The sequence below is a fragment of the Ambystoma mexicanum genome, chromosome 8 (genome assembly GCF_040938575.1).
Source record: "Ambystoma mexicanum isolate Mex_15411 chromosome 8, UKY_AmexF1_1, whole genome shotgun sequence".
Lineage (NCBI taxonomy): Eukaryota > Metazoa > Chordata > Amphibia > Caudata > Ambystomatidae > Ambystoma > Ambystoma mexicanum.
This window is the reverse complement of record NC_090929.1, coordinates 1103894966-1103920211: the sequence shown is the minus strand read 5'-3', so window position 1 is coordinate 1103920211 and position 25246 is coordinate 1103894966. Positions and strand designations below refer to the sequence as shown.

General features: G+C 43.9%; 1 protein-coding gene across 5 annotated transcripts in view; it reads left to right on the top strand.

Annotated features, from left to right (window-relative positions):
* The window catches only part of ATP13A2 (ATPase cation transporting 13A2), a 749950-nt gene that overhangs the window by 167501 nt on the left and 557203 nt on the right, over positions 1–25246 (top strand). The window contains exon 1 of one of the 5 annotated variants that reach the window (XM_069611126.1): positions 11643–11782. The exons of the other annotated variants lie outside the window; for them this stretch is intronic. The gene's annotated coding sequence lies outside the window, so the exon portion shown is untranslated. Of the gene's footprint in view, positions 1–11642; positions 11783–25246 lie in introns of those variants that run through there. 5 annotated transcript variants of the gene reach the window in all.

Sequence of the window (25246 nt, the reverse complement as noted above, 5' to 3'; positions counted from 1 at the left end):
AAAATGCTCAAATTTGCGCTTTTACCATGAGCAGTTGCGAGCTAATTCAAAGACATGTATCCCAACATAATTCTAGTAACATGAGGTTGACCGGTTTCAATGACTCAAATTGCTGGTGTCCTCTTCTTCAGGACCTGATCATATGAACTTTGGTATTACTCTTTACATTCACCCCCGTCTCCTATGGAAAGGGGAGACACAAGATCAAAACCGTAGTCTTAAACTGCGTTCAACATTAAGGAAGAGGGGTGTGGGTGTGGACATTAGTATACAATTAATGTTGGTGTCTAGTTGGTGTGACATTCATTCTGTCGTAATTGTGGACAATTCAGGGAGCTACTCATTCTTAGTGATGTACTCTTCAAGCAAACGAACCCCATAAAATCATGGGTGTTCAATCTTATGCGAAAGGCAATGTACAGTAAGCGATGTAGCATCAGTTTGCAGGATTATATATTCATCATGCTTGCAAGGCTATACTATCACATACCTTGTTGCTCCAGACTTGAAAGATGTTTTCAGAAGGAGAGGGGTGCCAAAAACATTGCCACTCCTCGCCTGGCGATGTCTACCACAGGTGCAGTTACCTTGTGTCTATTGGAAAAGGAAAACATAAGCGGGACGTGCCCCGTCAGCCAAGCTCTGTATTATATTCTGGAGGGAGCCGCTATACCATCGAGTAGCCTCCCTGTGTGAGGGCACGCGTACTGCTTGTTTGAGACATGAATGACAGTAGAGGCCTCCTCAGACTAATACAGAGCTTGGCTGATGGGGCACGTCACACTTGCATTTTCCTTTTCCAATAGACACAAGGTAACTACACCTCTGCCTGACATCGCCAGCCGAGGAGTGGCAACGTTTTTGGCACCCATGTCCCCTCTCCTTCTGACACATCTTCCAAGTCTGGAGCAATGAGGTATGTGATAGTATAGCCTTGCAAGCCTGATGAATATATAATCCTGCAAACTGATGCTACATCGCTTATCATACATTGCCTTTTGCATAAGATTGATCGAATGCCCATGATTTTATGGGGTTCTTTTGCTTGAAGAGTACATCACTAAGAATGAGTAATTCTCTGGACTGTCCACAGTTACAACAGAATGAATGTCACCAACTAGACACCAACATTAATTGTATATGAATACCCACACCCCTCTGCCTTAATGTTGAAGGCAGTTTTAGTCTTCGGGTTTGATCTTGTCCCCCCTTTCCATAGGAGACAGGAGTGAATGCTGAACTTCGGATTTGCTGATTTCTAAAGAGTTATGCCAAAGTTCGAATGATCAGATCCTGAAGATGACACCAGCAATTCCAGTCTTTGAAACTGGTCAACCTCATGTTACTCTGACGATATCCTAGAGTTATGTTGGGATACATGTCTTTGAATTAGCTTGCATCTGCTCATGGTAACAGGGCACCTGTGAGCATTTTTATCTTGATCCCCCATGTTGGACTTTTTTTTAACATCCAGGGGTGACCAGCAAACACACTTTGAGAACAGACTGCCCAGCTGGTTAATAAATGTATGCGAAATTCCTCAAGGCAATGTTTATCTTGCGAACAATCAGGTTCATTCGTGTGTACCTTGTACGGGTCACTTCCTTTTTGGACTTTTAATTGAGCTAACTCATGATGCTATATTAAGTAGGGACAGCCTGCTCCCCCTTTCCCCTTTTAGATAGGCGGCGCATCAGCGTCAACCTAGGGCCAGCCCCTCCTGACAGGGTCAGAGTGTGCTTCCGCTGATGGACAGTGGTAGTGTCCTCCAAGCCTTTTTTTGTCTTTACTTTAAGATAAAGTGTACAAGAGTGTTCCTTTTTCCGTTCATGTGGGTGAAAAAACGATGGGTTATAGCAGAGGCACGAAAGTGTTTTCCCACCCAGATTTTCAATCTAGTCCCTGATTGTTGTTTTTGTCTCATGGTAGTATGTCACACTTCTGACTACTGATACTTGACCTCAAAATGGGCTTGTGTTTGTACCCCATATGTTTTCACTCTATTTCCACAATCTTTTATCAAGAATCAATATATTTGTTTTCAAATTTCAACACTTCTCGAGCCTTTCCGCAAGCTTCTCTGGCTTCACCAACACCAATTGGGGCACGCACCACAACCGCCGCCCATACTATGAATTCCACTGTTTAAGGCCAATCCCAAACCTCCATCTGCTCCTGGAGCCTCAATATCAACATAACCTTTTCACAACCTTGAGCCGGCTGCCCACTCTTCAGCTATTACCTCATTCTGAAAAACTAAGCTCTTTTTTGTCACTTCGCTAATCTGTGTACCCCCCATCATGGGCCGACAACCTCCTTATCAAACTTCCAAATCCTATTTACAACCTATCTCCAGTGGGTTCTCCTCCGCCAATCTTCCTCATCTCTCTCCACTGACATCAATAACCTCTATACATGCACAAGACATGAGTGCACTCTTAAAGCAACACAATAACCAAAAGACCCCACCCCCACAGCTGTCTTCTTGATTCACTCACGGCAAGGGATTGTTCTCTTCTTGTAACTGCCGTCTTAGGGTCATGGCCCTTCTTCTATGCCTCAACACAGGGAATCTTCTCTTTGTTTTTTTCTTCGTTTTATTTTTTCTGTAACACGTAATAAGGTGCCACCATCCACAACCCTAGCTACAGCCCTGGTCACAGGGGAACTTCATCACTTCTCCCCCCACAACTTATATAACATCTCCCTCCCACCTTTTGTTTGTCAGATGAATGTTCTCATACCTGCATCCATTGGTCAGCCGACACCTTCAATCTGCTACTCAGCCTTCTGGTCTGCAGGGCATCCCGCGGGCAAGAATTTCACCAAGGGGCCTCCTGATGACCGTCTGAGTCACGCGTGATTGATAATCCAATCCTCCCGGGGCACATCATAGTCCTTCAGGCTCACGTTGGGAAAAAGCAGTAAAATCACCAAGGGGATTGGCAAACCGTCCTCTGCTACCATATGTTGTAATGGGGAGGGAAACCCCTATGTATAACCAGGTGGACGGGCCAGGGGGAATCCTGCACCCAAAAAAATGGAGGGGCCCTGTAATGTGACAAAGTACGGTTTTATTCGACAGAACCCACATAAAATAGAAACAGCAATGGATATCCCAGCGATTTTTCCAATTTCTCGTTTCAGACTTGTCAACAGTTTTTAAGCGAAAATGACATCATAATAAAAGATACATTTCAAAAACCTAAGGCGGGATGGGATTGGGTGATGGACTCAAGTATAGATTCTATAGGGGGTTACTACACTGATTGGTCAGGCCATATCTAGTAGCTCTGCCTGAGACAACCTACAAAAAGATGGGGAAAATGTCATCAGGGCACTCTGTGAGTGGTGGCTGCTATACTGTTGAGGTGAGCGTTAAAGGTGAAGAGGTAAGTGGTGGCTTTCTCAGCCTTGGCACTCTAGATGGTTACCAGCACGTGAGCAACAATTGAAGGTGATGAGAATGGCCCCAAGGTGCTGCTTGCTCTCATGAGGTTACCATTTTCTGATTCCTAGATCAAGAGCTAGGACATTTAGCTTTCAACTTTACAATGTCTTGTATCTTTTGCCCTAAAGAAATGGATGGGATCGAAGGTCTCTCTCTGCCGATGTCTGGCTCTAATGAATAGGCATTTTCTGCAAGTTGCAAGTCACGTGTGCAGAGACAGCATTTCAAATTATTCTGCAAAGTATTGTATCCCCTTTACTGTGAGTGTCATTACCTTCCTTGGCCTCTAGAGATTTGTTTGTGCTACTTTCCTTTGGATGTCTGGTTAAGTTGGTGGGAATCTGACCTAGTAACATTTGTTTCTTTGCTTCCCCTGAACGGTTTGTGTCTCACGTCTGGTACCTGTTTACAGTCTGTACTTTTCCGGTGCTAGTTCAAACCTTTCCTTCCTTGATAACCTTGGCAAAACATGTGCACTTGCTCTCTGAGCTGTTCAGGCTTGGCGTTTCTGCTGGTAAAGCAAGACCGGGTCCCTCTGCAATCTTGAGGCTTCTCGATGTAGTGTGGTTGAGCCCTCCATCTTGGTTTACATGGCCACTCGTAGTTGCGTTCTGCTTTAAGCAAGCTTTTTGTGCAGTCACGTACGTCTTGCATTTCAGCATAACAGAGAGTATATGTTTTCTAACCTAGTGGATGGAAGGAAGCATGTTCTTCGTGTCGAAGTGTGATTTGACCTAGTGTTTGTGTATCTTTGTGTTGGATGTGCATGTGCTTTGTTTCTAATGTTTCTAGTGTTGACCTCAGCCACGTTGTCATTTGCCTTCTTAATTACACCTCATTCAGTCGTTCCATTCCCTGCAGGTTTATAGCCTATGTGACATTGTCTGTGTAGGGCCTGTAGGGCGGTCTCAGTGAGTAACATCTCTCACTACGGCGATACAATGGTGGTGAGAGGGAAGATGCCAGAAGCGATGTGCACTGTTCATGTCTAACATCGAAACAGGGGAAGGGCTGACGCAATGATGGAGCCTTCTCACAGCCCCCAGAGTTCTTGGTGTAAGGAACCCTCTTTGTCACATCTCAGCAGCACTTTGTTGTTTGTATGATGCTGTTGGGTGCCATCCAATTAGCTTCTGGATTCATGTGCAGGACGTGGTCTGTCACTCGGTTTCTCCCTCTTTTCCTTTCTTTTTCTGTGTCTCACCCTCCCCTCTACTGTTTCACACTCCTTGTCGTCTTCTCCCACAAGTTCCAGTAATAGTCCCTTCTTCTACCACCTGTGGCAATCTCCTGTTCCTTCCCCTTCCAGTCCTTGCTAGTCCAAAGCTTTGCAGTTATTCTCCTTATTTCCTACCCAACCCATCTCATCATCTTCCCCTAGATCCTTTCGCAACCTTAACCTCTGCAGTTGCAGGGCTAAAATATTTCAACAAGTTAGTTAGTGGCCAAGCGTACCAAAGGAGCCCTTACCAACCAAGGGGGTCCCTCGCCCCCAAGAATGATGTTTACCCATTATTTAAAATGTCCTTTTATTTTTCACTTTTGGTAAAAAATTGGGTAAATAGTCATACAGTTCACAATCGGTTTTGTAAGGCAACACTTGAACAAATCCAACAGACATCGGGCCACCCACCCACAGTACACAGGATCACTCTTCATGCCTGCTGTGCCTAATGCCACTGTTAGAAAATGTGTCCATAGTGGCTGTGCCAAATATATGACAGTGAGAATACACTCATGTGGGCTTTGTCTACAATAGCAAGTAATGTATTGTAAGAAGGCATGCCCATGCTGTTCTTGCTAATGTAAGCAGTCTTCCCATGTACGAGTGCACTCGTGTTGGCTTTGCCCATAATCTACTAATGCCACAATAGGAAAACATGACGATGCTGGCTGCCAATTTTATGCCGGTTAGATCACACTTGTGTGGGCTTTGTCTACAATACCAGTAATGTGCTGTATAAAAACCTGTCCATGCTATAAAATATATTCAAATACCCCCATAATTACACAGCCATTTTGGCTTAGCCCTTAATCGACTAATTCTATTTTAGGAAAACCTGCCCTTGCTGGCTCAGCCAATGTATGCAAGTATCCCCAAGTAATTGCACACTAATTTTGGATTTGCTCATAACACCACATGTCCATGCTGGCTGTGCCAATATATACCAGTGTCCTTAGATACATAATCATTTGGCGTTGCCCATAATGCCACAGCAAGAAGCCATACCCAAATTGGCTGCGATAATATATGCAAGAAATGATGCATTCATTTTGGCTATGCCCATAACTTACTACAAATACAAAGCCATGTCCATGCTTTGTAAGTTTAGTTTCACTGTGCATGCACTTTGTTCTTTCCTCTCGTACACGTAGCCCCCGTCGTGATCTTCACCCCCCCCCCCAACTCCCCACCTCGCACACTGTCACAGGCACATACACATAGGAATTAAACACAGGCGCACATTCAAACTGCACTGGGACCCATTAACATGCACACACAGAGACACGTTCACAGATTCACACGCAGTTACACACACAGCCCTTTGTATGTGTACATGCGGACGTACATGCATGCAACCTGTGGTGAGCCTGTCTCAGGGAACACTCTAGATGCTCTGGGCAGTAGATGTAGCTTGTTGTGTAACGCCTTCTTTATACCCTCTTTCCAAGACCTGCCACTTCCATCCAAACTACTTGATTGGTGAGATTTTATAATTTCCAGTTATTCACCACTTCCAGCTGGGAATCTGTATAGTCCCATTGCAGATTAGGTCCCAAACCTCCATTACAAGCCGAGTTGTGGGGGTGCAGCTATTGCTGCCCTCTGTATGCTGTTCTTCCAGATCAGTGCTCTGGGCGCCTTGATTTTGTGGCAGTCGTCTGCCTCAGAGGACCTGGTGAATGCTGGACAATGTAGAGAAATCATGGGAAGGACATTTCCCAGTTAGGTTCAGAGGCAGCTTCTCCCAGTGGGCCACATCCTCATCAAATCAATTGGCAGTTGAGGCCATGCTCGCAACCCTTAATATATAAACGCGTGGCTGGCCACCACCAGACGGTCTGTCTACATTAAGAGGTCCATTCCTCCTCTTACCTCTGAACATATTTGTCCCAATTTATCTTTAGCTCTGTGTTTCCTGTATTCAGTAATGATCTATTATGGAAAGCCAAATATATGCGGGTTTGGCAGATATAAAAGGCCATCCACATACGTGTATCCTGTTTGCCTCTCACGCGGGACAGGATACACGTATAGAGCTGCAGGGCAGAGGAAACTGGTGCCAAATACATCGACAACTGTACCCCCTCTTCGGTTTCTTTTGGATGGTTTCCTTTTTGTTATATACATTTTTTTTTTTGGCAGCTTACTTTGTCGGACTGCTTGGATAGTTTACTTTTGAGGCAGCTTACATTTTGATTTACCCTGATTCAGGATCTGATCTTCACTGATTAGGAAGTCGTTTACTAACACTCACTAAACAATTTTTTAATGTTCTGCAACAGTATTGTTATCTGTTTATTCATTAGGTTAATAAACTTGTTTAACTATAATTGGGTCTAAACGGATTTCAGTTTGGAGCGCCTTCAAAAGGGGTGATTTTTACACTTCTGCTTAGGTTTTTGTAGCTTGTGGTTGTATGCTACTCACCCTGCGGTCAACAGCTCCATTTTCGGTTCCACTTTCAGGGACGTCATTTCATCAAAATGCCAGGGGTAGCGGAAGTGACATCACACGACCTTTGACCCCTGATGACATCACAGGAAGTGGTGTCATTTGACCCCACCCCAAAGTGATATCGCGGGAAGCGTGGAACACAACTTTTCACCCGTTCACAAAGCAGGAAGTGGCATCACATAGCATTGTACACTAGGAAAAATATGTTTACGATATCACTATATCACTGATGTACATTTCATACCTAGATGGATCGCCATATGTGTCGTTAAGATCAGTGTATATAGGCCCATATTACCAAATTACTATGAATGCAAGCAGACGACCATGACCAAATGATAATGATGTGTCATTATATAACACTTACGCTTAAGCGCTTTACATAGAAGACATATACACCCACTGTTACTCAACCTGTGTTGGTACCCATTTATCGACCTCAGAAGGATGAAAGGCTGAGATGAGGCGTTTGAGAACAGACTAAATCAGTGACTTAACCCCTGAAGTGTGCCTGAAATAAACCTTTGAGTATAGCAATTATTGTATTTAATTCCAGAAAGACACATTTTTTGCCATTCCTATTCTTTCTTAGTTAGGTTCAGTGCTGAAAGTGTTAGACTTGTGGCCCTCATTTTATTTTTCTTCTTTTTTTAAGGGGCCTGAACAAGAAAGCCCGCCACTCCAGAATTAAAGAGCTACATGGTGCTGGCCACAGCCCAGGAACTTGCATTGCAAAAAAAAAAAAAGTTTCATATTTTTTTTTTAGAGATTGCATGGGAGACCACAGAGGTGGCAAGGGAGACCTCAGAGGTCGCACTGGCGACCCCCAAATGACGTCCCTGTCCACTTTCCTCACACAGACGCAGCCATATGGTCCAGCAACCACCCTTAGTTTAGCAGTATTATTAATCTAGATTGACGGTACTGCAGCACTTGACTGAATTTCGTTTGGTCTAATTTGCATACTTAAAACACCTTGCTCGTGTGGCTATGAAGAGGAGGTGAACTTTCAGTAACGGTTACTAGGTGGTGCTGTGGCTTGTGTGACTTGGCTCAAATGGTTTGGTCTACTTTGACTTGTCAGTTGAAAACTTTATTTTCAAGCCTGTTTAACCCCACCATAACTTTGCTACACATGCCCCAACCACAAGCCTGCAAATCGATTACTGACAGTCGCCCGTTACTTTCAGTAACGGTTACTAGGTGGTGCTGTGGCTTGTGTGACTTGGCTCAAATGGTTTGGTCTACTTTGACTTGTCAGTTGAAAACTTTATTTTCAAGCCTGTTTAACCCCACCATAACTTTGCTACACATGCCCCAACCACAAGCCTGCAAATCGATTACTGACACAGTCGCCCAGTAAAGAAACGCTAAAAAGAAGGATGTCGGACAATATGGCACTCATGCTCCCTAATATGGGTGAAAATGGGTATTAATTAATATTTTATTATGCACCTAATACTGCTAAGCACGGGACCAGGATTTAAACCTGTTTCTCTGCGTTGTCTTTGCTTTCAAGTTACTGAAAGTTGCCCCTGAGCTATCCTCCCGGCCTTGGTATGAAGTTGTCGGCAGTCTCCGTCTTGTGTTGATTGAGAAATGTCTGTCTTGGGATAATTAAGCTATGAATAAAATTGTACTGCCCTGTAAAACAGACAATTTTCAGGAGTGAAAGGTTTGCATTTGGGCTAATTTGCGTACCCACAATGCCTTGCTCGTGGTGTTCGGAACTAGAGATGAATTTCCAGTGATGGCTACTGGGTAGTGCTGTGGCATGTGTGAATTGACAATCGCCTAGTCTACTTTCGCATACACGGGACCACTACGGTGGTGATGGTGCGCGGTATAAATATACTTTAACATTTACATACACTCAAAAGAAAATATGTTGCTCTTAATATAGGAACCTATTTTTTCCATACCACCCTAACACCTCCCACAGGACAGGATATGAAATAGAAGGGGAGCATAGTGGCAAAGGGGTAGAGGGGAAGACCTCCTAAGAGATGAGTGGTGAGATTTAGTGGCTGCACAGCAGAATTTGGTTCTGGAATACATGGATTCTAATCCTGGCTTAACCACTTGACCAAAATTGTGTGACCTGGAAAGTATTGTGGCCAACGAATGAGTGGCTTGATGAAAGAACCAGAACGCTTGCACCCTCGTTGAGGCCTTTCAGGCAAGTAGATGCAGAACTCTCCTCGACCGACAATGTAATTTTCAGGGATGACAAAGCCATTCCCCACTTAGCATCATGGTAGAGAATCATAGGCAAATCCACAAGGGGCATCTGGGAGTCACACCAAGCAACTCATTAGAGAGGATTATTAGTGGCCAGGCATAGATTCAGGTGTAGATAATGGAATTGTTGATGCATTCTATGAAAAAACACAAGAAATGTCAGGCCTCCCTGCAAAACCATGAGAAAAGGTTGGAACTTACAGGGTGTTTAGAATACATGGACTATTAGTCCAAATGGATCGAGCTGTACGTAGTGCCTAAAATTAGGACGACTACAGTCATGAACACACTTCAGTTCGATAGGGAAGGCCTTTCCAAACACACAGTCACAGACCATTGGCTCCTGGTAGTGTTTATTGAGATGAACACATTTCTAACTATTATATAATTCGGCACAAGCTGCCCTTTATCAGCCACAGTCTAATGGCCAGGTGGAAAGGGCCAATGGTTTCATTAAGGGCAGTGTCCAGCTAGCCGTGGCTTCGCAGAAAGATTCTTAGTACACTGGCAATGAAGCAATTGCTGCTCATGAGGGCGCTCCCAACAGTGCTACCAGTCTTTTGCCTGTCCACATGAAAGATCGCTATTCATGAATACGGTTTTTGATCCCAGATGTGAGACTACGAGGCTGTTCTGATAGAAGAAATCCTATGAGAGTAAAGAATATACAAGGAAGCAAGCCCATTACAACCAATGCAACCTCCACACAAACATCACGTATTGCAGGAGGGGACTAGGTGAAAGTCGGACTTAATCATAAAGACCACCTCACCCCATTGAAGTACAGCACACTGAAACCGGTGCTTAGCCTCAGGAGAGGGCGAAATGATGCCCTCGCTGATGACCGTAGGGTGTGGAACATGGAGAGGGTGGCATTGTTCAGGAAACAAAGTTCCAGATAGAGAACCTTCGGATTTGCACAATAGTTATCAAACACTCCCACTTAAATACTTTACGAATCAATCAAGAAACCTTAAGAGCTCAACGATGGCAATCCAGCAGTATCACTTCTTAATCTGTTGAAGAGAACGTTCTGTCGGACACAGCCAGAATGACATGTTCTAGTGGCCGTGTGCTTCATCCAGCAGCCGTGATCAGGCCCACAAGGCAAAGAAGAATGCTGGGGCAGGTTTCAGGATTGTGAAACTAATTGAATACATAATAGCATCTTATTCCAAGAAAGGGAGGGTTTCAGGATGCAAGTCGGGTCCCCGTGGATGCAGCAGCGCGGGTAAGGTTCCAATGAGCTATGCGTAGAGTAGGCGCGTATTCAGGAGCAGAGGGGGCACGGAGCAGCAGCCCCGGCCATCACCGGCCTACCGCTCAGCCACTTATTAACCCGTTATCTGTCTATTAATACGGTTCACTTTGCTAATCGTCGGATTCTTTCTTGAGTGAACGCCGCTCCATTTAAAACAGTACCTTACATAAGTGTGCGTAAAATAAGGGGCAGAAAATGGAGGTAAGTAAATGAAAGTCTGAGAGAGGATAATTTGAGCGGGCTAGGATTGAAGGAGAATACATCAACTGATACTGAGTCATACTGAGAACAGGGCTCTATAAACGATAAGTTGGAGCGAAGCAATCGGAGCTCTCAACTTCCCAAGGCCAGAAGGCCAGTCCTCGTTTGAAATTCTGGGACTTGTGTTCCTAATTTTCAAATGGGAAGGAAAAGACTACGGGTCCCAGAATCCAAAAGGAAAATGGACAGGACTGGCCTTCTCACGGAAAACTTAAGAGCCCTGGGTAATACTGTCCGTAATTGCTATTAGGGGACAGGGGAGAGGGTTTGCATTGAGGGTGTTTAGACTGGAACTGTAATCTGCTCTATTTTTTTTAAGCTAGTACATTATGTTTGCCAGGATCTGCAGTAAACCTGCTATCGATTGTTCTACTGATCAGTCAGGAAGATGGCAGGATCTGATTGGCAAGTGACTGACTCTCTCCCAACCATCCCTCCGAGCTTTGCAAAGCACGGGCCTCTCATGAATTCGTTCTGGTCCCTTATGGGCCACTCCCAAGGCTACACCTTGTCCATGAATGGCCGAGGATTTAGTCTCGATATCGAGTGTATGCGCTGCTCTGGGCAGCGAGGGGAGCGGTCGCCTCTGTGTGCGTGCACGGCCTGGGGACAGCGTGGTGCCCTCGCAGCATGAGCCGCCCTGCTTTGCGTCCTACTGCGCCCCGTCACTGCTGTGTGTGTGAGTTCTAGGTGTGGCTCACAAGCTGAACCGGTAGTGCAGGTGCCTGTGTGGGGGGAGCATTCGGCAGTACCCGCCTCGCCTGACTGAAGAACTGAACACGTCTACCGGGCGGGGGGTGGGGGGGCGCAGAGCGGCTCGGTCAGCCGACCCCGAGGAACTGGGCAGAACCAGGGGAGCTCTAAGCCACGCATCTCTCTGCCCCAACAGGTAAGCGCCGTATTTGAGTAGCGCCGTGGCCGAGTCCAGGCTGCCTGGTGTCGAGGTAGAATGAACAGGTGGCGCCGGCTGACTGCTTGTTGCCGCCGGAACACCAGCTGCCAGCGCGCCGCTTTAACACACTGATACACTTTGGCAATTGCCTCAGATTCATTCCTTTAAACTTGCGCAAGTTGGACTTTAACACCTTTCCGGAGAGCGCACGGCAACATCAAAGGAAAGCGGAGTGTGCCGGTGACCAAGCATTTTAACTTAAAAAGGTCCCAGATCTCCCTCCTCTCAGCAGGGGGTGTTGCTAGGTCTGGAAAAGATCCAGGGCTACGCTAATTTTGGGACTGTCCGGACCCGGGGCTAGCTAGCCTTTTTGTTTGTAGCCCCTGAGCTTCTATCCGGGGCTACAACCAAAAGACGCGGTCTATAGCCCCCCCCCACAGTCCCGCAGTCCCGCCACCCACTAGGAACGCCTCTGCCTCTCAGGGCAGTTTCTAATCTAGACCAGATTTCCCCCCAGGGTGAAACACCAGAATACGCCCCACACTCATTGCGCCTCTACTGCTACCCTACACTGCACTGCCCCTCCCAAATAATTTAATAATGGCAATTGTAATGCTGTTTTATTGACTTGTACTTAAAATTGATAAGTAGACCACTTAAACAACAATACTTTAAACAGGAATTCATTTTCTATTTTATGCTTTTGTTTGTTGTCTAAATGAAGGGCTCTTTCCTAGATGACGCTCCACAAAAGAGTGTATTGCTGCTTCTGTAATTTATTTTGTTCTCAATTGAAAGTGTAGCACCATGCAATAGGAGGGTGACCAGATTTTCAGTACGAAAAACCGGGATTGAGTAGATCTTAAAGTGCGCTAGGTGTCCTAAAATAGGGTAAGGTTGGCTGCACCAAGCCTATGAGACTCCACTCACAACCTCAAACAGAAATCCACAAAAGAAAATGTAGGGCTGGTTGGTTGCGCTAGCCTAAACTATGATTAAAGTACAATGACACACTTCACTTATGAATTGCATGTAATCAACACAAATGTCTAAAGAGGCTTTGTAAGCTGCAGTTTAATTGCAACTGCCCTCAAATCCCGTTAGCCACGCCCACTTTTTTTTTAAAATCATGGACACCTGGCACCCATTGCACCCTCTCCAAAAGCCAGGTGCAGGTAGTGGGCATTCCCTGACCCCTGACCGGCAAACATCTATTTCTCCCGGGACCCTCTTGAGAGGCGCCCGTCAAGCCCCCTACTTCGTAAACCCTCCCCTGCTCACCACCATTGCTGGCTGCCCCCAACTGTATCCACTAGAACCGGCTTAAACGGTTCACCCAACCATAACCAATTATGGGTAGTGCCCCTGTTTGCCTATTGGGCACACATGCAGCGCAACTATTTTCCCCCCCGGAGAGCCCCCCCCTCGCTCAACTGCCCCATACCACAAAGTGGGCCCTGGCACCACAATGCAGGTACAAGGTAGAGCCCTGCAATGTAGATCCCCTGTTATCCATTTCCCCCCTTCTTGAACTATTATACCTCAGTGATGCGCGTGGGAGGAAGCTGCGCCGCCTTTGAAAACAGTGTAAATAATATTCAACGTCCGTGTGACATGGTGCGCACCATTGACTGATGCCTGACATGTCACAACGCAGGGGCATATAGCAGAGGCTGGGCTCCCGTGCTTCTGCATGCGTTTCATCGTGTCAATGCGGTGTATGTAAACGAACCGCATGTTTGAGATTTTGAAAGTCGGCAAGCTTTACGTTATCCCATACGCTACAGATAGTAAATTGCTTACTGTTGGTTAGTTAACAGATATTCTTGAATACTATTCTAGGAAAGAGATATTAATGTTGCCATTTCCACTGAAGATGATGAAAAAATGCATCAACACTGGTGTTGGTCAAGCATATAAAAACCCAAAAATATAAATTGGATCTAATTGTATGATGTTTGGCTTCTTATTTACTCATCCAATGTGGTAATTGGATTGCAAAATTGAGCATGAGGAAATGTTACACCTCAAATGGCTTTATGTGGTAGTGCGAGTGGACATGAATCCATATGCTAATGTCACATAAAGGTATAAGTTGCCATGGGTATCAAATGCATGGTCTAAATGCAGCCTTAATGAATTGACCATTCAAAAGATATAGAATTGTGCCTGATTCAAGAATAACATGAGCTAAAAACCGACCATGAATGTTGGATCTAAATGTGAAGAGACCATGCTGAGTAGATGCCATATTCTTCAAACAATGTTACAAAATGAAAAGATTGGGAAATCTTTTGACGTGCAAGTACATTAAATGGTCATGTATGTTGTTCATAATAAATAAAATTGGCTATGAAAAAGTAATTCTCGATGCCCCACAAGTCACAGAAAGACATACATCTTGTGATCAGCGTTGAGATCAACCTTTGTACGTCGTAAGTAACAGATGCATTTGGCTTCCATTTGCCGGAGTTTCAATTGTGCATCTCCACCCCTTTTCCCTTTCTTTACCGTCATTAGTCCTATGAAACGTAGATCTGGTTTATTAGCAAACTTGTGTTTGAGTTGCCAGTGTACTGCAAGTGGAACCTTTGGATCCTAAGGTTAGCAAGATGTTCCCTTATTCTGATTCGAAGCTGCCTTATTACGCTGCCAACATATACTTTTTTACATACACAGATTATTGCATAGACAACAAAAGTGGTACGTCAAATAATACATTCTTTGATGGAAATGTTTAGCCCATTGGTGTCCATATATTCCATGCAGTCTGCATATGCATACCTGCACATAGTACAGGTTCCTCATTTGTGAAACCCTTTAGCAGCCTGTAACCATGTGCTACCTTTTTTTTACATATAAGAAGAAAGTCTGATATTTTCATGGGTGTAATTCACCCCTCTTACCACAACAACGCTAGTATCAAATATTACAAAACTTTATTACAATTCCATATATTTCATAAAACAATCATAAAAAATGATCATAGTACATAAGACCATTATGTTTAAAAACCACACAAGTTTTAACACCATAAGTGAGTAATGTTTGTAAATATTCCGTAAGGATCTTACACTCTGTGTACATCTCACACTCTGATTCCTGTGCCACACTACTAATGGCCTATCCCCTATCAATGTAATACAAACTACCCAACTTGTACAAGTTTCTGTCCTTGAACCACAACAATGTCGGACATTCTTCAGGGGACAAATTGTCTTGTGTCGTAATCTAGAACATTCTTCTTTTCTAGGGGAGAACCCTCTGTTCCCAGTAGTAAATCTTGGGCTTTTTCTGTACAGTGTTGTAGATTCCCAATTTCTTCAGGAATTCTTACATATCCTTTCTCACCCCTGTCTATTTCGATGTAGCATTATGTTGGAAAATTGTACAACCTCTCAATTCCAAAGACTCCTTTGCACTCTTTCCCATATCCGGGTCAGTGAAACAATTCTCTACTCCCCTTCATGGGTCACCTGTATATAGGTGTTGTCTCGTTCAACCTCACAGCCAGCCACAACAAACGAGCTGCCTCTGTGTCCCTGGAGGATCCTCCCGCGGTGGAGAAAAGGGCGAGGCTGTTTTCTGCTGTGCGGCTGAGTTACTAATCGATCACCCGATCCTGAATCTTACCTGTTGACCCAAGGAAAGGCGAAGCGCCGCTCCAACTCGCGTTAGTCTATTGGCAGGAGCCGATAGCAGTTGAAGCGAGCGGCGTGCTTACCCATCATTTCCGCATCACGTGACAAGCGTCACCTGACGTCCGTGTGACACGCCTACAGGAAGTACCTACATAACCAGCACTCCGTCACCCTTGTGGCGAGAAGCCCGCGGTGGAGAAAAGGGCGAGGCTGTTTTCTGCTGTGCGGCTGAGTTACTAATCGATCACCCGATCCTGAATCTTACCTGTTGACCCAAGGAAAGGCGAAGCGCCGCTCCAACTCGCGTTAGTCTATTGGCAGGAGCCGATAGCAGTTGAAGCGAGCGGCGTGCTTACCCATCATTTCCGCATCACGTGACAAGCGTCACCTGACGTCCGTGTGACACGCCTACAGGAAGTACCTACATAACCAGCACTCCGTCACCCTTGTGGCGAGAAGCCCGCGGTGGAGAAAAGGGCGAGGCTGTTTTCTGCTGTGCGGCTGAGTTACTAATCGATCACCCGATCCTGAATCTTACCTGTTGACCCAAGGAAAGGCGAAGCGCCGCTCCAACTCGCGTTAGTCTATTGGCAGGAGCCGATAGCAGTTGAAGCGAGCGGCGTGCTTACCCATCATTTCCGCATCACGTGACAAGCGTCACCTGACGTCCGTGTGACACGCCTACAGGAAGTACCTACATAACCAGCACTCCGTCACCCTTGTGGCGAGAAGCCCGCGGTGGAGAAAAGGGCGAGGCTGTTTTCTGCTGTTTGCGGCTGGATCGGCGATAGGAATCGCAAGTCTACATGGAAACCACAAGGCCCCGAACAAGGCTCCAAGGCAAACGAGACGAATCGTTAGTATCTACACAAAATATGACCATCAAACGAGATATGGATGAAACCACATTGAATACTTCTAAGACACCAAATACTTATAACAAAAATAAAGTTAAACCCGAAGTCCAGGATACTCTGGACAACCCTGAACATGTAGCACACACACCTGCATCCGGCAAAATAGACATAAAAACCATACGTTTGGACACACCTTCCACGTCCCATCCGGAACACATATACCCCATATGTGATGCTACAAAATCAGTATCACTTCCAGAGACGCAAGGTCAAAATCTGAGACTAGAAGCTCATTACCAAACACCGTTACAAGAGCGTGCAAGGGCAGCCAAACGGCAATGGCAAACAACACATCTGCCGACTGCTATGAGAAATGATGAGCCCACAAATCCACTCAAAGCAAGAATTGCCCGTTTATCTCTCGACATTACAGAAATTGATGCGATTATGGATTCACAAGAAAGAATTAAGGAGGTGTTTGGCGGATTCACTACGCCAAAACAAATCGGAAAAATGGAGACATCTACCCCAATCGGTTCACCCAGAACCGTTTCACCTACGAATGAACCCTTGGAAAACAATCCAAATAAAAACAATTCGTCCATCGGAGTGAACCTGGGGAATATAAGTAATCGTATAGAATACCAACAAAGAATACCGACGACGATGCTAGATCTGCAAAACACTCTGGTAGCAGTACTATCAACAGCTATGATTCCTTTTTTAAAAATTGAAGAAGCGATGGTTCATTCTATCAAGGATCAAGCGACACTGCTAGCAATGCTCTTGACCAAGCAAACGCAGTTTGAATCCCTTATAAACTCAATACAAGAAAGACTAAAATATGAAGCTGAATCGTCAAGAATATGGCAAAATAGATTAGCCGAAGTGGCAAGAGCTGATAGAGCTGACAAACTAAATTTAATGGACACATTCTCAATTATCACAAAAAAAATAGTAGATGATAAAGTAAAAAAATCTGCACAAGTACCAACGAACCTGCAATGGACCACTAAACAAACTCAGACAGATAACCAATCGAACCTGAACATGAGGAAAATAGACCAAACGACACAATATGACCATCAACCCTATCCAGTGCCAGTGCCACAACCCCTGGTGTCTGTGTGGCAAAACACCACCGAACCTCCTGCTTGCACACCATTTGATATCTTTGATCTTTCAAAACGAGGACTAGTGGGACAGGACTCATCGAATAAACCAAAGCCCAAAAAACCTGCTAAAAACGGGTCACGTGCATTTCTGCGAAAGGTACTAAATGCGCAGAAAACAAATAATGAAAAAACAAAGACCAACAGAAAATCTCTACCTAATAATCAGTCTACTCTATCACATCCAACTCCAATCGCTGGAAAAAAAGATAAAGCTCGAAATCTTACAACTCAAGGCAACCAATCAACGATGGAACCATTAGATATACTCATAGATGCAATTAACCAACAAACATCCTCGACCCTGGAAAAAAGAGATAGAACTACAAATTTTATCCCACATGCTAACGAGTCAATGAGTCTTAAAGACTTAACCAGACAAGAATCGCGAATTAAACCTGCAAACTCAACTAACCTGACAGACATCTCTACAGAAGATGACAGAAGAGCCTACAACCCCATTTCTATAAACTCTCAAGATGAATCCCACATTATAATAGATGAATATGAAAATTCGATATCTGACTGCACTCGGAGCGAAAGCATCGAAAATGTGCACCAAAGCAACATCTCTTTGGCATATTCGACAGTGTCAATTGAAGAAAAATGGCCAGCAGATGAGACAGAAGGACCCATAGAAACCAACGGTTACACGCCGATTCATACAACACCTAAACTCTCGAGACCAATCTTTAAAAATCCGTCAAATGCATCATGTGCATATCGACTGGCCATATTTCCGAACAACCCAAGCACTGAAGATCCTGTCATCTTAAATAGATCCAATACCCTACGCCTGTTTAAGGCAATCCCACAACTATCTCACATAAAAACGGAAGACATTGAGCTAATCATATTCCCACACAAGCAATATATGGAAGAAGCCCACGTTGATTTCTCAAATCACGACACAATGCAATGTGTCATCGACAATAAACATCACCTATCGACTCTGGGATTTCAAACAGAGGAAATAATGGTATCTCGTTTGATGGCGGAAAAAAAAACAAGAACGCTACAAATCTTTAGCAAGAATATATTCAATAAACGAACCAGACAATACACCATCCAAGAAGGGCGACCAAAGCTCAACGATCTAAGCTTGAGACCACCCGAGCAAAATAAAAAGCCAAGAACCTGCACTAATCTAGAAGTGAACCACAGAACAAAGAAAACATACCTATAACAACGAAAAGACCTACTGAATCCCCGTACAACCTTATGTTCCTGGAACACGAGGGGTTACAGACATCTTCTGGAAAAAGAGACATCTACACTTGAAGAAGTCGATATCATCTGTTTCCAGGAAACATGGTTGAAAGAGGAAGTGGTGTGCGACGGCTACAGATCATTTACGAATCCAGCCATATTCTCTCAACAAGGAAGACCAGCCTCAGGAATGCTCATACTAACAAAAATAAAACTCACATGGCGTATATTGCAAAGTAAAATAATCCACCCATGGGCACAATTCCTAACCATCAACATTCCGTCAATACAGAAATCCAATACATCTTATCCTCCAAAATACACGCGTTTATCGATTTTTAACATCTACTGGAACCCTACAGCTATGTCTGACAACAAATTCATCGACTCTATATGTGAGGAAATCGATGGACTGAATATCAGTAATAGCACAAACGAAATCATTCTGGCAGGAGATTTCAATTTCCACCTCTTCGATAAAGAAGGAAAGAAATTGGCACCTAACGAAATGTCATCGAGAGCGAGAAAATGGATCAAGGAAATGACGATACGCAACATTTGCCTAAGCGTGCAACCCACCAACGAAAAAGGCATCCCGTTGCCGACCTGGTCAAGAGAAAACTCCAACACAATAATTGACTATATCTTCACAACAGAAGGTATTCGGGAAATCACAAATCGCACTGCGAATGTGTCAAACCCAAATAGCGACCATCGTCAAATCTTCATCTCCTTGCCGGCCGAACCTTCATGCGAGCATTGTTTGAATCTTCCTGAACTTGAAATAACTAACGGGTTGAATCGCCTTAGAATTAAAGATCATCAAGCTAGAGATTTAACTAACCTATTTAAAGACACAGCGATGAAAGACCAAGATAAACTAAACTATGGCTGGATCTTACAGAAATATCAACAATCCACAGCAAGAAATCAACAAAGAGCCAAACAGTTGCATACTCATTATTTCAATCTTCAAATCTTTTTAGAAAAAAAGAAACACTACAAACAACTCCGACAAATAAAGAAAAAAAAAGGAAATAATGCAATTGAAATAAAAAAAGAAAATCAAAAATTTGCCCACATAATGAAAGCATACAAAATGACAACGAAACAACATGATGCAGAAGAACTCTTGAAAGCGTTAAGGGGAAAAAACACGCGACAGTTGTGGTCCTTGATGAACAACGCATCGAAAAAGCAAACCCTGACTCAAGAGGTGGAATCACATATATGGGTTAAACACTATCAAAACCTATATAAGAAACCAATACTCCAACCAGCTTCAAGTCTACAAGAAGACACTGAACCCTGGACCCTAAAATGGGATATAGAAGATATCACCACTACTATGAGGAGTCTGAATTCATCTAGGGCCCCAGGACCTGATGGGCTGGCTAACAGCAACCTTAAAGCAAATCCAGAACACTGGGCCAAATTCTTCTCACATCTCTTACTCCTGATAGAAAAGACGAATGAGATTCCCCGAACATGGTCGACAGCCGTTTTAATACCAATCTACAAGGCAGGAGATAGAAAAAACCCTACCAACTACAGACCGATAGCACTATTAGATCCATTGGGCAAATTATTTGCAGGCTATCTTGAGAAAAAATTAACTGATTGGGCCAGACATCATGGTAAATTAGCAAAAAGACAGACCGGCTTTGTATCAAAAATAAGCACCAACGTTAATCTTCTGCTGCTGAACATGATAAAACACGAAGCATTTACAAAAGTACAGCAGGTATATGCAATCTTTATAGATTTAAAAATGGCCTTTGACCTAGTCAACCGACAACTTCTATGGTTCAAATTGGCTGCATGGGGTTGCCCACCGGCCATTCTGAAACCAATACAACAACTATACTCGAATACGTCAATCAGAGTTCGCCTCTCAAATGACGGAAAGGCAACAGCACCAATACTCACATGGAATGGGCTCAAGCAAGGATGTCCACTAGCTGCTTGCCTCTACAATCTCTACACCCATGAGTTTGAACGAAATATTCAACACATTACGGCAAATCCACCGAAGATAAATAGTGAACCTATCCAAACTTTAATATTTGCCGATGATATTATTATTTTGGACAAAACGGTGAAAGGTCTACAAACAACACTGAACAAAACGCAAACATTCATGAAGGAAAATGATTTACAAATCAACACAGAAAAAACCAAAATGATGAAACTCATAACTGAAAACTCTAAGAAGCAAAGGACTCCAAATCTCTACCTAGAACACAAAAGCATTCTAGCAACCAAATCCATAAAATATTTAGGTGTAATAATAAATCCATCGAAGAACGAAAAAGAATGGCAAGAAAATATCGAAGAAAAGGCAATATCATTGTCAGACAAGGCCGATTCTTTCACTGCAAATATGGTGCATATACAGTAAAACCCACAACTCTATTGTATAAGCAAAAAGTCATTCCAATCCTGACTTATGCGAGCGAATCGTTGATAAATCAACACCTATTGAAATGGCCAAGATATGAAGCTATATTCTGGAGGAAAACCCTTGCTCTGCCGAAATCTTTACCAATCTCTAGAATTCGATATGAACTTGCCCTCCAATCTATCCAATCCATTGTACTTTGGAAACAAATGGACCTATATAGAAAAATCATTTCGCAAGAAAACATCCCATCACTGGAAATTTTCAAAGATAAAAAAGATGCATTCCAAATTACAGCGTTAACAAAGTGGATAAGCGAGATCAAACGAAATATGCAAGACGAAGGCATTACTGAAGAAATGCTGAGAAACAGACCTCAATATGCCAAACGGAAAGTACAAGAAAATGACTGGATAAGAACAACAGAAGATCAGAAGAAATTTAAAAGACATCTAAACACCGCTATGGAAGTAAGAGCTATCAATGAGATGCCTGCGTACTTACTTCAATTTCCCAGTGTGAAAATTCGCGACTTATTTTTACGATTTCGTCTGAATATCCTACCGACGCGTGAATACTTGTCATTGATAGATAGAACACGTAGCATCTCGGCAATCTGTCGCTATTGTAAAGACCCAGTGGAGCAAGAAACCCTATTCCATCTAATCATGGTGTGCCCAGAGCTAAAAAATAAACGTGATATATTTAGAGACTTCTTCAAAATCTCAGAGCAACAAATGACGACAGAGGAGCGATGGGCAAAACTGCTCCAAGGAAACAACCATTGGTTGATCATCACAGTGATTAAATTCTGGATCGAAATCGACAAAGAACTGTAAAAGAACAAACAGAATAATGATGTATTAGCAGGAAGAGCACAAGGAAACGGGGGAAAAAAAGAAAAAAAAAAATGAAAAGTTTGACAAGTCAAACATAACATTTAATATAAAAAAAAAAAAAAAAAAAAAGGAAGGCGTTGGAGCAGTGGTAGAATGGTGCAGATATGTCAGAGATCTGATTTGTTTCTGTGTTGGCCCTTCTCAAGGTGCCTGCCCTGCATGGCTGGATTGTTTGTGGCTGCTTCAAACACTGTCCCTTCACACAGGGAAATCTAGTAGTCGGCACCCATGCAAACCTTTGGCTCCCCTCCTCTGTGCACAGCATTGGAGCATGCAAGGATACTCTCCTTTGTAACACCCACAAAGGAAATCTGGGGGAAATCACAAGAGTTGGTGGTTTTCTGTCACATCTTCAGCAAGGACGGGCTGCAGTCCTGATCAGGCACCCCTGAGTGTGTCAGTCATAACATTTGTGAACTGATATAATTACTGCTTGATTAATTTGTGGCGATTATTTATTTTTGGACGGATTCCGATTTGCAAACCATGGCTGCTTTTACATTGGCAATCTGTTGGCGGGCAGAGCGTTTCCATGCCTTAAGGCTGTGAAGCAGGGCACAAAGTAGTCGTGGGCTGTTTTATCCCCTCACATTTCCGCATTCCACACTCCAGCTCACCCGGCCAGAGTGGTTCACAGTCAGTGTAATTGGCTGAAGCGTAACTGCGCTTGTTCCGCGAGACAGGGCCAGCAATGGGCAAGGAGGGAAAACTGCCCCGTGCAACACATTTTTCCCTTGTGCGTGTGTCTGTGAAGTACCGTGTTAATCATCTAAATTAAGGTTATCTGATGACTCTGCCACAGCATTAGGCTCTTTCATCGGCTGCGTTTTGGGAGTTGTCTTGGATTGTGGTAATTTAAGAACGTTGATCTCAGTAAAACGAAAGTAAAATCATGGAGTGAAAAGTCACCTGGTGGTACCCCTAACCATTGCCCCTCCCCTACGTAATCCCCTCCTTCACCCATTAAATGTACTCCAGAGCGACTGTAAACCGTGTTCTAAAAAAGCTCATGAGTGAACCAATAAAATTCTGCTAACTCAATGGCAACATGCCCCGTGCCGTTTGCAGAAAGTAGCCCAGTGCTGCCTTTCTTTGCATTCTTGGACTTCGAGTCCTCGATTCACAATTGGCAACAGGGCTGCATTTCCCAAAATGCAAAGAAATAACCGGAAATATACTATACTCTCCCAAGAAGTCCCAAATAGAATGGGGCATGTTCAGACTTGGACTATCCCAATGCTGAAGGGCCGCCCCAGCAGGACACTGTGGGCCAGTTTAATGGCTTGGCGTCCTGTGCAGCTGGAAGGTTTGACCACCACGACTGTCCAATGTTACTTTGAAATGCACCACTTGTTCCAAGATTGCTCTCTCTTCACTTAACTCCATATCTAGCTCTCATTCTTCCACCTACGCCTCTACCCATGTTCTGCCCTCTCTCTAACATATGTCCTCCTTTCTCTCCGACCCACCACCTTCTGCTCCCTTACTCCGAAAGACCTGTGCAAAAGTCACTCCAATGTTCACCTCATTCTTTCACCTGCGTGCATCCGATATCCCCAACACCCATCCAGGGTTCATGCTTTCTGTATCTCTTTCTCCCTGGTCTGGCTCAATCTCCCGTTTGCTCCACTCAATGTCTGATTGCATTCCTTCCATTCTCCCTCACTTACCCCTTTATTCTTTTGCTTAACATCTACCAGCTTCCACCTCCTCCTCTTAATTTCTCGGGTTGCCTTTCATTTCCATTTCTTTTTTTCTTATTGAACCAAAACCTTTCCCATTTAACTTGCACTACCTCTCACCTTATCTCCTAAATTCGAATTTATTTTCCATCCCTCACGTTCCTGTTACTCCCACACTTTTTTGTTCTTTGCCTTTTGTATGAATGCTACTCTTCTGTCTCCCACCATGTTCTCTTCCATGCCGTTTTTTTGCTTTCATTTCCTCTCTCCCATCTTGCCCACCTCTCCCTCTACCCATTTCTCCACTCCTCCGATCTATCTGCACCCACACCCTTTATCCCACCACTGCTCCATGTCTTTCCTTGTTAATGCTTTTTCTTACTCTTCCTCACTCAATCACTTTTTCATTGTATCTTTCTTACTTTATTTAGTATTCTTGCCTTGCTTCTGTAACTCCCCCCCCCCCTGTGGTGCCCTTTTTCTCTTTATTGTGTTTTCTTTTTCCTTGTGCATTTCCAGCTTTGTTTCCACCTCCCACTGTTTATTTTATTCTATCTTTTTGGGTCACCCAGACCCAGCATGGCCACATGGTGTCTTGTCCACATACTGTAAATGAAGCTCTCTGGCTAAGTTTGTAAATACAGCCCTATCTGTAAATACATAACTCACCCACTCAGTGTATAAACTATACCATTGTTAGTAAATCACGAATTCTGTAACTCGGCTAGAAAAAAGGAGAGGGGGCAAATAGCAGTCATGTGGATTCCTGGCTGCTTTGCCTAAAATTGGAGCACATTTTGGAAACAAATGACCACAGATTTATAGATTTGACAAAAGGGTCTGTGATGGTGATTCGGGCATGGAACCTTTTTGAGAATGTAATGCACACTAAGCTTGGTGCTCATTTTGTTGTTACAACACTCGTATTAATAGTAAAATGTCTTTAGCCACGAAATATATGAACTCATTTTGCCAGCTTCAACTGTTGGTAAGAGGCATGGGCTGTCTTTTTTTTTTTTAGCAGCTCAAGCTTAATTTCCCGAAAGGCATTATTTTCCCTGCTTGTAAATCGATGACTCTGTCCCCTCAATTCTCAACTAGCACACCTCTTCTGGAGTTCCCTTTCAGACTCCTGACATGAGTACAGGAGAAATCACCCCGAGTGCTTATTAGTGTGCAGGGTTCGAAATTGAAATTTGATGAGCAGCAGCTAAAACCAGCTTCTGGGTATTGCCCAAAACGCGGTAGAAAGGAGCTATTTCAGGGTTACAAGGAGCTAGTACATGGCACATGTCCTTTGTGTATGATCTATTGTGGTTTAAAAGGGCACTAAATGTATCCAAATGCTTCCTTATAAATATTCCCAAATACACAAAGTTAATGTCACATAGCTATGTTTGTATGACCCTAGTTTGCCCGAGGAGCCAAAAGTAGTTCCTTGTAGCTTTTGGTATCAAGGTAACCAGATTCTCGTAGGCTTGAAGCAAGTGCTAAATGCCTTCCAATAAACCCTGAAAAGGGGATTGCTGGAGACCCGGCTGCACCCCAGCTCAGGAGCAGTTTTTTGAGACTGGTAGGGCTTTGTCCCGTCTAGCTGTAG